We start from the raw sequence: 11,612 nt of genomic DNA on the forward strand, positions 1-11,612 counted from the left end.
TCCTGCAGGCAGAGGAAGGTTGTTAGTGATTGGAGTCACCTGGGCTCAGGGTATTTAAACTGCTTCACTAATCACTCTTCTCTCACTGCTCCTCCAGGTACGATCCTGGTTGTTTGTTCATTTGTAGTTTTACTTACTTTTACTTAATATTTCATATTCACACACACAGATTCATGCATCCCTGCACTTTACATACACCTTACATTATGATATTAACACCTCATTTCTTTGTTTAAAGTCAATAGTTTTGGTTTACAATAAAGAACCTTTTTGATTGGCCTATACCTGTTGTTCGTGTCCCCTCATTTTTGCCACAGGCTATGAGCCGGCCTGTGACACAAATGTACTTTGACTTGAGTATTTCAACAACTCTTCTCTTCCAACTTGTTAGGCAATCATATAGGAGGGTGATTTTTACTAAGGAGGAGAAGGAGGCCATGCTGAATGCTGCATGGTGGCAATTTCGGAGTGAAGCGCATGATTGCCAAAATCAACCTACACTTCTTCTGATGGGGAATTGTCTTTATAAAAAAAGATTGCCCTTTCTCCCCAATTTCGTGGTATCCAATTGTTAGTAGCTACTATCTTGTCTCATCGCTACAACTCCCGTACGGGCTCGGGAGAGCCGTAGGTTGAAAGTCATGCGTCCTCCGATACACAACCCAACCAAGCAGCACTGCTTCTTAAAACAGCGCACATCCAACCCGGAAGCCAGCCGCACCAATGTGTCGGAGGAAACACCATGCACCTGGCAACATTGGTTAGTGTGCACTGCACCCGGCCCGCCACAGGAGCCGCTGGTGCGTGACGAGACAAGGATATCTCTACCGGCCAAACCCTCGCTAATCCGGATGGACCTCACCAGTTACAACAGAGCCTGGGCACAAACCTGATGCTACAGTGCCCTTAACCACTGCGCCACCCGGGAGACCCCCTGATGGGGAATTGTCAAGGAGGTGGACAGCTGGGCAAGGGAAGTTACCTTTTGTTTATCAATCACATTCTATTATATCTGAAATTATTATGATTTCAATTAATGTCATTTCAGAGAGCACATAATGTTTCAACTTGTCACTTTTGCTTTAAGGTCAGTACTCTGTCTACTTGCCAGAAGTTTGAGAGGGCGAAGACTGTCGCGCTGGACTTGAAGCCCATCGAAGTTGTTACACCATGGCACATGATCGGTAAGTGTCCCAATTCAAAATTTGCACCGATAAGTTTTTTTAATGGTTGCTTTATTTGACCACAGCAGAGTTAAATATTATATAATGTGTGTGTCAGCATGCTTACAAATATGCATACTGTATGACACAGATATGGGTAAGAATACCGTAATCTTCTCTCTAACACTTTAAATGTTAGGGGTGGACCTTATCGGACCCTTCACTGAATCCAGCAATGGCAACAGCTGGTGTCTGACGGCGACCGATCACTTTACCAAGTGGTTGGAGGCAATATCCATTAAGGTCAGTAAAGGAAGAGTATGTGCTTAAATCTAAATTCTCTTCTGTAACTCATTAAAAAGGGTTCTTGGAACCAAAAATAGATTTTTGTTTTGCATGATACCCATCAAGGACGAGACTGGCAAGGCCACCTCCAAGGCAATGATGGACATCTTCAACACCCACGGTTCTCCTGAGGTCATCTTGAGTGACCAAGGTTAGGAACGCTGGAACAAGGTACAGATGTTGTATTCTGTCACCAATTTTTTTTTTTTTTTTTAACAATTTGTTGTTTTTCTATGGACATATTTCACTATCTTACATTGTCAGTAGATATCGCTTTCCTACCCCCTCCAGGTTTGGTGAATGGACCAACCAGACCCTCAAGACTGCCATGGGCAAGTCCCTTGATTGGTACCAGGAAGGGTGGGCGAACAACCTGCATGTAATTCTCTTTGAACACAACAGCAGCATCCAGGCCTCCACTGACTACGGACTGGGGGCTGCAGCTGTTGACTGAGGTAAACAATGCAATTATATATACAATTATTGCATATACTGTAGTCTTTCAAATGTGTTTGTCTATTGCTATTTTTGTATAACGTACTTTCAGATCACTGAAACTCCAGCTGATGTGGTGGAAGTTGTCGAGCCAGATCAGAACACCTTCGAGGACCACCTTCAGGCACGGGCTGAGAAGGATGTGGAGGTTTCTGACCAGGTAAAAATTATTGTCCGCTATTTTATTTTCTGGCCCTCCAAGGCATATGTAAGAAATGTCTTTGTAATATGAAATATAATTGCATTTATTCCTGTTATCAATCAAGGTGACTTAACATGGACAAGACGCAGGAGAAACAGAAGGAGAACTACCGGAGCAGAATCAAGAAGGGAACCAAGTGCTACAACATCCGGGCAAATTACTTGGTTTGGAAGAAGCGCGAAAGGAAGGCGAGACCTGGAAAACCTCGCTGCTCTTTCGCTCCTAGCTGAGGGTCAACATCTGTTAAAATGAATATTTAAAAAATCTCAGATAATAACTATATGCATTTGCACACAAAATAGCTTGAAGCTAGTTGTAGTTTCCCTAACACTGATATTTTTTTAAATCTTTGTCTTCCTAGGGTTACCTCGGTGAAAGCCAACAATCTTCTTCAGTTGGACGGTCAAGCACTGAAGCCCAATAGACAAAGTATGTTAAGTTTTGGTTGACATTTGAGAAGGCAAGAAATGATAGTTTTGCTGAAAGCATGCCCCCATTCACATCGACAGGGCTGCAGGGGAACGGGTGGAGTGCTTCAACTACCTCGGTGTCCAAATCACTAAGGACTTAAAATGGTCCACACCCACAGTCGTGAAGAAGTCACGCCAGCACCTCTCCCCCCGCCCCCCTAAGGAGGTTGAAAAGGTTTGGCATGCGCCCTCAAATCCTCAAGTTCTACCGCTGTACCATTGAGAGCATCTTGAGTGGCTGTATCACTGCTTATGACAATAGCACCGCCCTCGATCCCTTGGCGCTACAGAGGGTTGTCTGGACAGCCCAGTACATCACTGGGGCCGAGCTCCCTGCCATCCAGGACCATCAGGCTGTGTGAAAGAAAGGCCCGGGAAATCGTTAAACTCCAACCACCCAAGCCATAGACTGTTTGCACTGCTTCCGCACAGCAAGCATCAAGTCTGACACCACCAGGATCATGAACAGCTTCTATCCCATACCATAAGAATGCTAACAAAATTGTTATGCTGACTGAGTTGACCTTTGAATTGTATTATTATTTTTGCACTCTCTATGCACATTCACAGGTATTCACTGACATTTTTTAAAATCTTTGTCTTCCTAGGGTTACCTCGGTGAAATAAAGTACTCCCGCTGATACTCCAACAAACATATAAACATAATTTCCTCACGCACACATAATACACACACATTTATACTGACTCCAGTCAAACCCACTCATATACAATCATCATATAAGCTGCTGCTACTCTGTTTATCATATATCCTGATGCCTAGTCACCTTACCCTGTAAATATCTACCTCTCGATCCAGTATCCCTGCCCATTGTAAATACGGTAATGGAACTGACCCTGTATTTAGTATGCTTACTATACTTGCTTTATCATGTTCTTACATATTTTATATCTCGTGTGTTTTTGTTCTACCTTGTTATTTTTAGTGCTACGTTGTTAATCACTGCATTGTTGGCGTTAGCGCTTGCAAGATAGACATTTAACAGTACTTTTGTACATACGACATTCAAAACCTGAAGTTCCGTGAAAAGTGTTTCCCGAAAAAAAAGACGGGCATTGACCTACTTCCTGAAAGTCACACAACGTGCGTGATGACGTCAAGAAACTCACCTGCATGCTGTACCGCCAAATGGATAAACCCCTTTATGCTCTTCAGGTAGCTTTTTCAACGATTTAATTTATTTAATGCTAAATCTGTTGACAGCGGCAAGTGTCTAAACCACGAACTATTATTTTGAGTTGGATTTTACTGGAGTTGCTTTGACGTTTTACAGGTAGGCAACGAAAACACATTTCGAACACTTTTTCTATCTCAACAACCATTAACATTTTAATTTGAGTTCTGTCAACATGTCATATGACTAGTGGTGTAAAAATACTTAAAGTACTACATACTTAATTCGTATTTTGGGGTATCTGTACTTTACTATTTATATTTTTGACAACTTTTACTCCACTACATTCCTAAAGAAAACAATGTACATTTCCCCTGACACCCTAAAGTACTCCATACATTTCGAATGCTTTGCAGGACAGGAAAATAGTCAAATTCACGCACTTATCAAGAGAATATCCCTGGTCATGCCTAAAGCCTCTGATCTGACTTACTCACTAAACGCAAATAATTTGTAAATGATGTCTGAGTCTTGGAGTATGTCCCTGGCTTTCCATAAATTAAAATAATAAAATTGTGCGTTTGGAATGTGAAATGATTTTTACTTTTTATACTTAAGTATATTTTTGCAATTACATTTACCTTTGATAGTTAAGTATATATGAAACCAAATACTTTTACTCTAGTGGTATTTTACAAGGTGACTTTTACTTGAGTCATTTTAAGGTATCTTTACTTTTACTCAAATATGAAAATTGGGTACTTTTTCCACCACTACATATGACACTCATAGCAGCATGATAACATTTTAGTCCACAAACCATGACTGAACTGTATCCTGAACATTGTACTGTTGGGAGTTTTTGCTAGGGAAATGTCAGCGTAATACTCTTCTATGTTTCGTTAAGCAATTATTAGAAGGTCCCACTGAATAAATTGTATAAACAGATTAGGGATGACAATGACATTGTATCTAACTGCTCTACAATTCTTTGATTATTTGCTGACTCTGGCTGTCAAAGTAATCAATACAATATCTCTCATAACGCTTGCTTAAGAAAATAGCTTGCTAGAAGGCCTCATTGGACTAGTGAATGGTGTTCATTCTGAAAGGGGTGTAAATCTGTTCAGTTGATAACTCTAGTGGGTCAGCCTCTGTGATGATAACGGTATAGGGGGTCCTGTCTTTACTTTGGGGTGACTGGGTTGAGAGGTAGCTGGTCTGTTTGAGAGAGGGAGGCCAGGCTGTCAGCTGAATGTCCCACTCCCCCTCGCCCGCCTCCTCACCCTACCCTACTGGTTCTGCCACACATGCAGGTTTCTGCCTGCCGAGGACTTTCACAACAGTTTCGACGCTGCATTCCCAAATGCCTGTGTCTTATCTGTTGATTCGTTCAAAGCTGGCTTCATAAATCTATTCTCTAATCTACTAGTTTCACCTAAATCCAAGGTTGCTTTTTGGCTAATTTACTATCTCAGGAATTGTCTCATTCAAACTATCCAGTCATGGTGTAACTGAAGCTAATGTCACAGGATGCACACACATTAACAGCAATGAGCGTATTATTGAGTTAACAATAAATGTTAGATTAAATTACCAGCGTATGTAAACAATGTAAGTGGTCAGTAATCCTCAGATCTTTAAAACAGTTAATCTAAGGTTGAAGGCCCATGGTAATTAATCACATTCCCTAAGATTATAGGCCTGTTGTAAAGCATGTTGTGAATGGTTGTACAATGTACACTATACATGTACAAAAGTATGTGGACACTCCTTAGAATTAGTGGATTCGGCTATTTCAGCCACACCCGTGGCTGACCGGTGTATAAAATCAAGCACACAGCCATGCAATCGCAATATACAAACATTGGCAATAGAATGGCCTTATAGAAAGAGCTCTGTGACTTTCAATGTAGCACCATCATAGGATGCCACCTTTCCAACAAGTCAGTTCGTCAAATTTCTACCATGCTGGAGCTACCCCAGTCAGATGTAAGTGTTGTTATTGTGAAGTGGAAACGTCTAGGACAAACAACGGCTTAGCCGCGAAGTGGTAGGCCACACAAACTCACAGAACGGGACTGCTGAAACGTGTAGCGTGTAAAAAATGTCTGTCCTCGGTTGCAACAGTCACTACCAAGTTCCAAACTGCCTCTGGAAGCAACGTCAGCACATTAACTGTTCGTCGGGAGTTTTATGAAATGGGTTTCCAGGGCCGAGCAGCCTCACACATGCCACTTAGTTCCAGTGAAAGGAAATCTTAAGGCTACAGCATACAATGACATTCTTGACAATGCAGGGGTGCTTCCAACTTTGGGGCAGCAGTTTGGGGAAGGCCCTTTCCTATTTCAGCATAACAATGCACCCGTGCACGAAGAAAGGTCCATACAGAAATGGTTTGTCGGGCTCTGTGTGGAAGAACTTCACTGGTCTGCACAGAGCCCTGACCTCAAACCCATCGAACACCTTTGGGATGAATTGGAACGCCGACTGCGAGCCAGGCCTAATCTCCCAACATCCGTGTCCAACCTCACTAATGCTGTTGTGGCTGAATGGAAGCAAGTTCCCGCAGCAATGTTCAAACATCTAGTGGAAAGCCTTCCCAGAAGAGTGGAAGCTGTTATAGCAGCAATGAGGGGACCAACTCCATATTAATTCCCATGATATTTGAATGAGATGTTCGACGAGCAGGTGTCCACATACCTTTTGTTCATGTAGTGTATATATTCTGCAAACAATGTAATTGGCAGTGGTAGCCTACGTGATCGCTCTTCTGAGTAATTAAACTGAGATTGTAGGTCCACTGTAATCACAATGTGGCTTCTGGCTCTGCAATCCACCATTTTACATTTTTGGGCTTGCCTGTTTTGCATGTTATTTTGGCACTAATACGTGTCACATATCAGTTTGCAAACAATGTCAAATATATATATACACAGTTGAAGTCAGAAGTTTACATGCATCTAGATTGGAGTCATTAAAACTTGTTTTTCAACCACTCAAAATGTCTTGTTATCAAACTATAGTTTTGTCAAGTCGGTTAGGACATCTACTTTCTGCATGACAAGTCATTTTTCCAACAATTATTTACAGACAGATTATTTCACTTATAATTCACTGTCTCACAATTCCAGTGGGTCAGAAGTATACATACACTGATGTCATGTCTTTAGAAGCTTCTGACAGGCTAATTGACATAGTTTGAGTCAATTGGAAGTGTATCTGTGGATGTACTTCTGTGCGAAAAGTGCAAGTCAATCCCAGAACAACAGCAAAGGACCTTATGAAGAAGTTGGTGGAAACTGGTACAAAAGTATCTATATCCACAGTAAAATGAGTCCTATATCGACATAACCTGAAAGGCCGCTCAGCATGGAAGAATCCACTGCTCCAAAACCACCATAAAAAAGCCAGACTACAGTTTGCAACTGCACATGGGGACAAAGATTACATTTTTTGTAGAAATGTCCTCTGGTCTGATGAAACAAAAATAGACAAATGAAACAAAAATATGTTTGGCCATAATGACCGTTGTTATGTTTGGAGGAAAAAGGGGGAAGCTTGAAACCGAAGAACACCATCCCAACCGTGAAGCACGGGGTGGCAGCATCATGTTGTGCAGGTGCTTTTCTGCAGGAGGGACTGGTGCACTTCACAAAATAGATGGCATCATGAGGCAGGAAAATTATGTGGATATATTGAAGCAACATCTCAAGACATCAGTCAAGTTAAAGCTTGGTTGCAAATGGGTCTTCCAAATGGACAATGGCCCCAAGCATACTTCCAAATTTGTGGCAAAATGGCTTAAGGACAACAAAGTCAAGGTATTGGAGTGGCCATCACAAAGCCCTGACCTCAATCCTATAGAAAATGTGTGGGTAGAACTGAAAAAGCATGTGAGCAAGGAGGCCTACAAACCTGATTCAGTTACACCAGCTCTGTCAGGAGGAATGGACCAAAATTCACCCAACTTATTGTGGGACGCTTGTGGAAAGCAACCCAAAACGTTTGACCCAAGTTAAACAATTTAAAGGCAATGCTACCAAATACTAATTGAGTGTATGTAAACTTCTGACCCACTGGGGATGTGATGAAAGAAATAAAAGCTGAAATATCATTCTCTCTACTATTATTCTGACTTTTTACATTCTTAAAATAAAATGGTGGCCCTAACTGACCTAAGACGGGGACATTTTACTAGGATTAAATGTCAGGAATTGTGAACCGGAGTTTTAATGTATTTGGCTAAAGTGTATGTAAACCTCCGACTTTGTGTGTGTGTGTGTGTGTGTGTGTGTGTGTGTGTGTGTGTGTGTGTGTGTGTGTGTGTGTGTGTGTGTGTGTGTGTGTGTGTGTGTGTGTGTGTGTGTGTGTGTGTGTGTGTGTGTGTGTGTGTGTGTGTGTGTGTGTGTGTCAGTGGAGGCTCCTCAGAGGAGAAAAGGAAGGACCATCCTCCTCAGTGAATTTCATGAAAATAAAACTATATTAAATATATTCATGTCACTAAATCATTGATTAAAACACACAGTTTTTCAATGAAGGTCTACTGTAACCTCTGGGGTAGCATCATGGTGTAGCCGGAGGACAGTTAGTTTCCGTCCTCCTCTGGGTACATTGACTTCAATACAATACCTAGGCACGTCATGGTTTTAACCCCTTTACATAGGCTTAAACAATTATTATGACAACTTCCGGAGGACGTCCTCAACCTATCAGAGCTCTTGCAGCATGAACTGACATGTTGTCCACCCAATCAAAGGATCAGAGAATGAATCTAGTAGCATAAGTTACAGCTAGCTAGCAGTGCATGTAATGTAATGTGGTGAGTATTTGACTCAAAGAGAGAGAAAGACAACATTTGAACAGTTTTTAACAAATGCATTTCTTAAAAAATGACGAAGCAAGAGAGAGAGAGCTATATTTTGTTGAATTTTCTTTACTTTCACTTACTTAGCTGGCGAATCCAGCTAGCTAGTTTAGCCTAGTCAAAACACCCGGCTCAAACAAAAAGAGATGCTATCTTTGCTAGCTGGCTATAGCTATCCAACACTGGAACTCTTCCAAGTCAAGGTAAGCTTTTAGTTTTATTAATTTATTGCCACCGTGGCCCACCCGGTGAACTGCTAAACTACTTGCTGTACACTGTACTGCATGATTGTTGCGGGTTTACTAACGTGTTAGCTCTAGTAGCTATGACTATGATGTTAGCTAATATGGTGACACAACAATGTAGGCTGTGTTAGCAGTTATGGTTTGGCTTGGAAAGGCTTTGTCTCCTGGTCACAGACAGCTGCTGTGTTGGGCAATGAAGTCCACAAGCAAAAGGAAAAGGTGAGAGGAGAGAGCATAGATGCAAGAAGGAATTATACAACGAGCAAAGGGATCATGCTGTTTGTTTGTGGCTGCTATGAAAGTGAACCGTGTTAGAGGGTGATCAGGGGTGTATTCATTCCACTGATTCTGTTGAAAAACGTTCCTTAAACGGAAGCAAACAGAATGAAAAGAGGATAATGAATTTGTCCAATAGAAACTCTTGTTTGCAACTGTTTGGACTAATGATTACACACTAGATCAGCTAGATGCAGGCAATAGTGTGCAAGGCGATATTGAATGTGTCACTGGCTGTCACCTTGATTACTCCACATTTTCTCTCGAACTTGTGCACCTACATTGGAAACTTTAATTTGTTGTTTAGGTTGTAGCAACTTCTTGATGGGTATAAGGAAAATGGGAGTATAATGTAGTAGCCTGAAACTATTGATGTTAGTAAAGTTAATAAAGCCACATACAAACATGGTGTCTTTTCTTTGTTTTCTTGAGTAAGGCAGCTCCAAAATGCAGACGTTTTAGCCTAGCTCAGTGCTTTCTGTGGTGGTGGGGCAAGCCAGCACAAAATACGTAAATTCAAGCCCCGTGGGTGCTGCCATAGAGTTACATTAGAAGTGCCCATCCAAGGAGGCTCATTGTCATTGGCCACAAATAAAATTACGATAAATCACATACAGTAAATTTTATTGGACTGATCATGTCAACATCATACTTTCAGGCCCTAACAGTTTGTGGGCACCGTTTGTCACCGTTAAAGTGCAATTAACGTATTGTTTAGTGTTATGTACTGGCTTTGCTGGAATGCAGCCCACATTTTTTGTTTGTTTGCCCCACCAAGATTTACATGCTAAAATTGCCACTGACTACATAGCATCCTCTTTTTACTTCTGCTTTTCACTTATGCTAGGGATTCTGTTAATTTTGTGTTGTGTTGAACTCTTGACCAAACAGCTCATCTGAGGTGGTTTTAGGAGAAATGTAAACAGAAATGACAATGAGTCTTCATAAATGGGTCTCAATTAGAGGTCGACCGATTAGGATTTTTCAACCCCGATACCGATTATTGGAGGACCAAAAAATGCCGATACCGATGAATGGGTTGTTTTTTATTTATTTATTTGTAATAATGAAAATTACAACAATACTGAATGAACACTTATTTTACCTTAATAAAATCAATTTAGCCTCAAATAAATAAACATGTTCAATTTGGTTTAAATAATGCAAAAACAAGGGGAACAACCACTCCAAGTCTCAGAGCGAGTGACGTTTGAAACGCTATTAGCGCGCACCCCGCTAACTAGCTAGCCATTTCACATCGGATACACTAGCATAATCTCGGGAGTTGATAGGCTTTAAATCATAAACAGTGCAATGCTTGACACACAACGAAGAGCTGCTGGCAAAACGCACGAAAGTGGTGTTTGAATGAATGCTTACGAGCCTGCTGCTGCCTACCACCGCTCAGTCAGACTGCGCTATCAAATTATAGACTTAGTTATAACATAATAACACACAGAAATACGCGCCTTATGTCATTAATATGGTCGAATCTGGAATCTATCATCTCGAAAACATGACGTTTATTCTTTCAGTGATATACAGAACCATTCCGTAATTTAGTCTAAATATTCCTGTTACTTTACACAACCTTCAATGTTATGTCATAATTACATACAATTCTGGCAAATTAGGTGGCCCAAACTGTTGCATATACACTGACTCTGCGTGCAATGAACGCAAGAGAAGTGACACAATTTCACCTGGTTAATATTGACTGCTAACCTGGATTTCTTTTAGCTAAATATGCAGGTTTAAAAATATATACTTTTGTGTCTTGATTTTAAGAAAGGCATTGATGTACATGGTTAAGTACACATTGGAGCAACGATACGCACCGCATTGATTATATGCAACACAGGACATGCTAGATAAACTAGTAATATCATCAACCACGTGTAGTTAACTAGTGATTATGATTGATTGATTGTTTTTTCTAAGATAAGTTTAATGCTAGCTAGAAACGTACCTTGGCTTACTGCATTCGCGTAACAGGCAGTCTCCTCGTGGAGTGCAATGTAATCAGCTGGTTAGAGCATTGGACTATTTAACTCTAAGGTTGCAAGATTGAATCCCTCGAGCTTACAAGGTGAAAATCTGTCGTTCTGCCCCTGAACGAGGCAGTTAACCCACCGTTCCTAGGTCATTGAAAATAGGAATGTGTTCTTAACTGACTTGCCTAGTTAAATAAAGATTAAATAAAGGTGTAAAAAATATTTTTTAAATCGGTGTCCAAAAATACAGATTTTCGATTGTTATGAAAACTTGAAATCGGCCCTAATTAATCGGCCATTCCGATTAATCAGTAGACCTCTAGTCTCAATCCGTGTTTTCTTTTACATTCCAAAATATCTGAAGATTCTTGGCATGCTTTGGCAGTGTACTGTGAAGATTTCCGACTATACATTGTGGTGGA

The sequence above is a fragment of the Oncorhynchus gorbuscha genome, linkage group LG15 (assembly GCF_021184085.1).
Source record: "Oncorhynchus gorbuscha isolate QuinsamMale2020 ecotype Even-year linkage group LG15, OgorEven_v1.0, whole genome shotgun sequence".
NCBI lineage: Eukaryota > Metazoa > Chordata > Actinopteri > Salmoniformes > Salmonidae > Oncorhynchus > Oncorhynchus gorbuscha.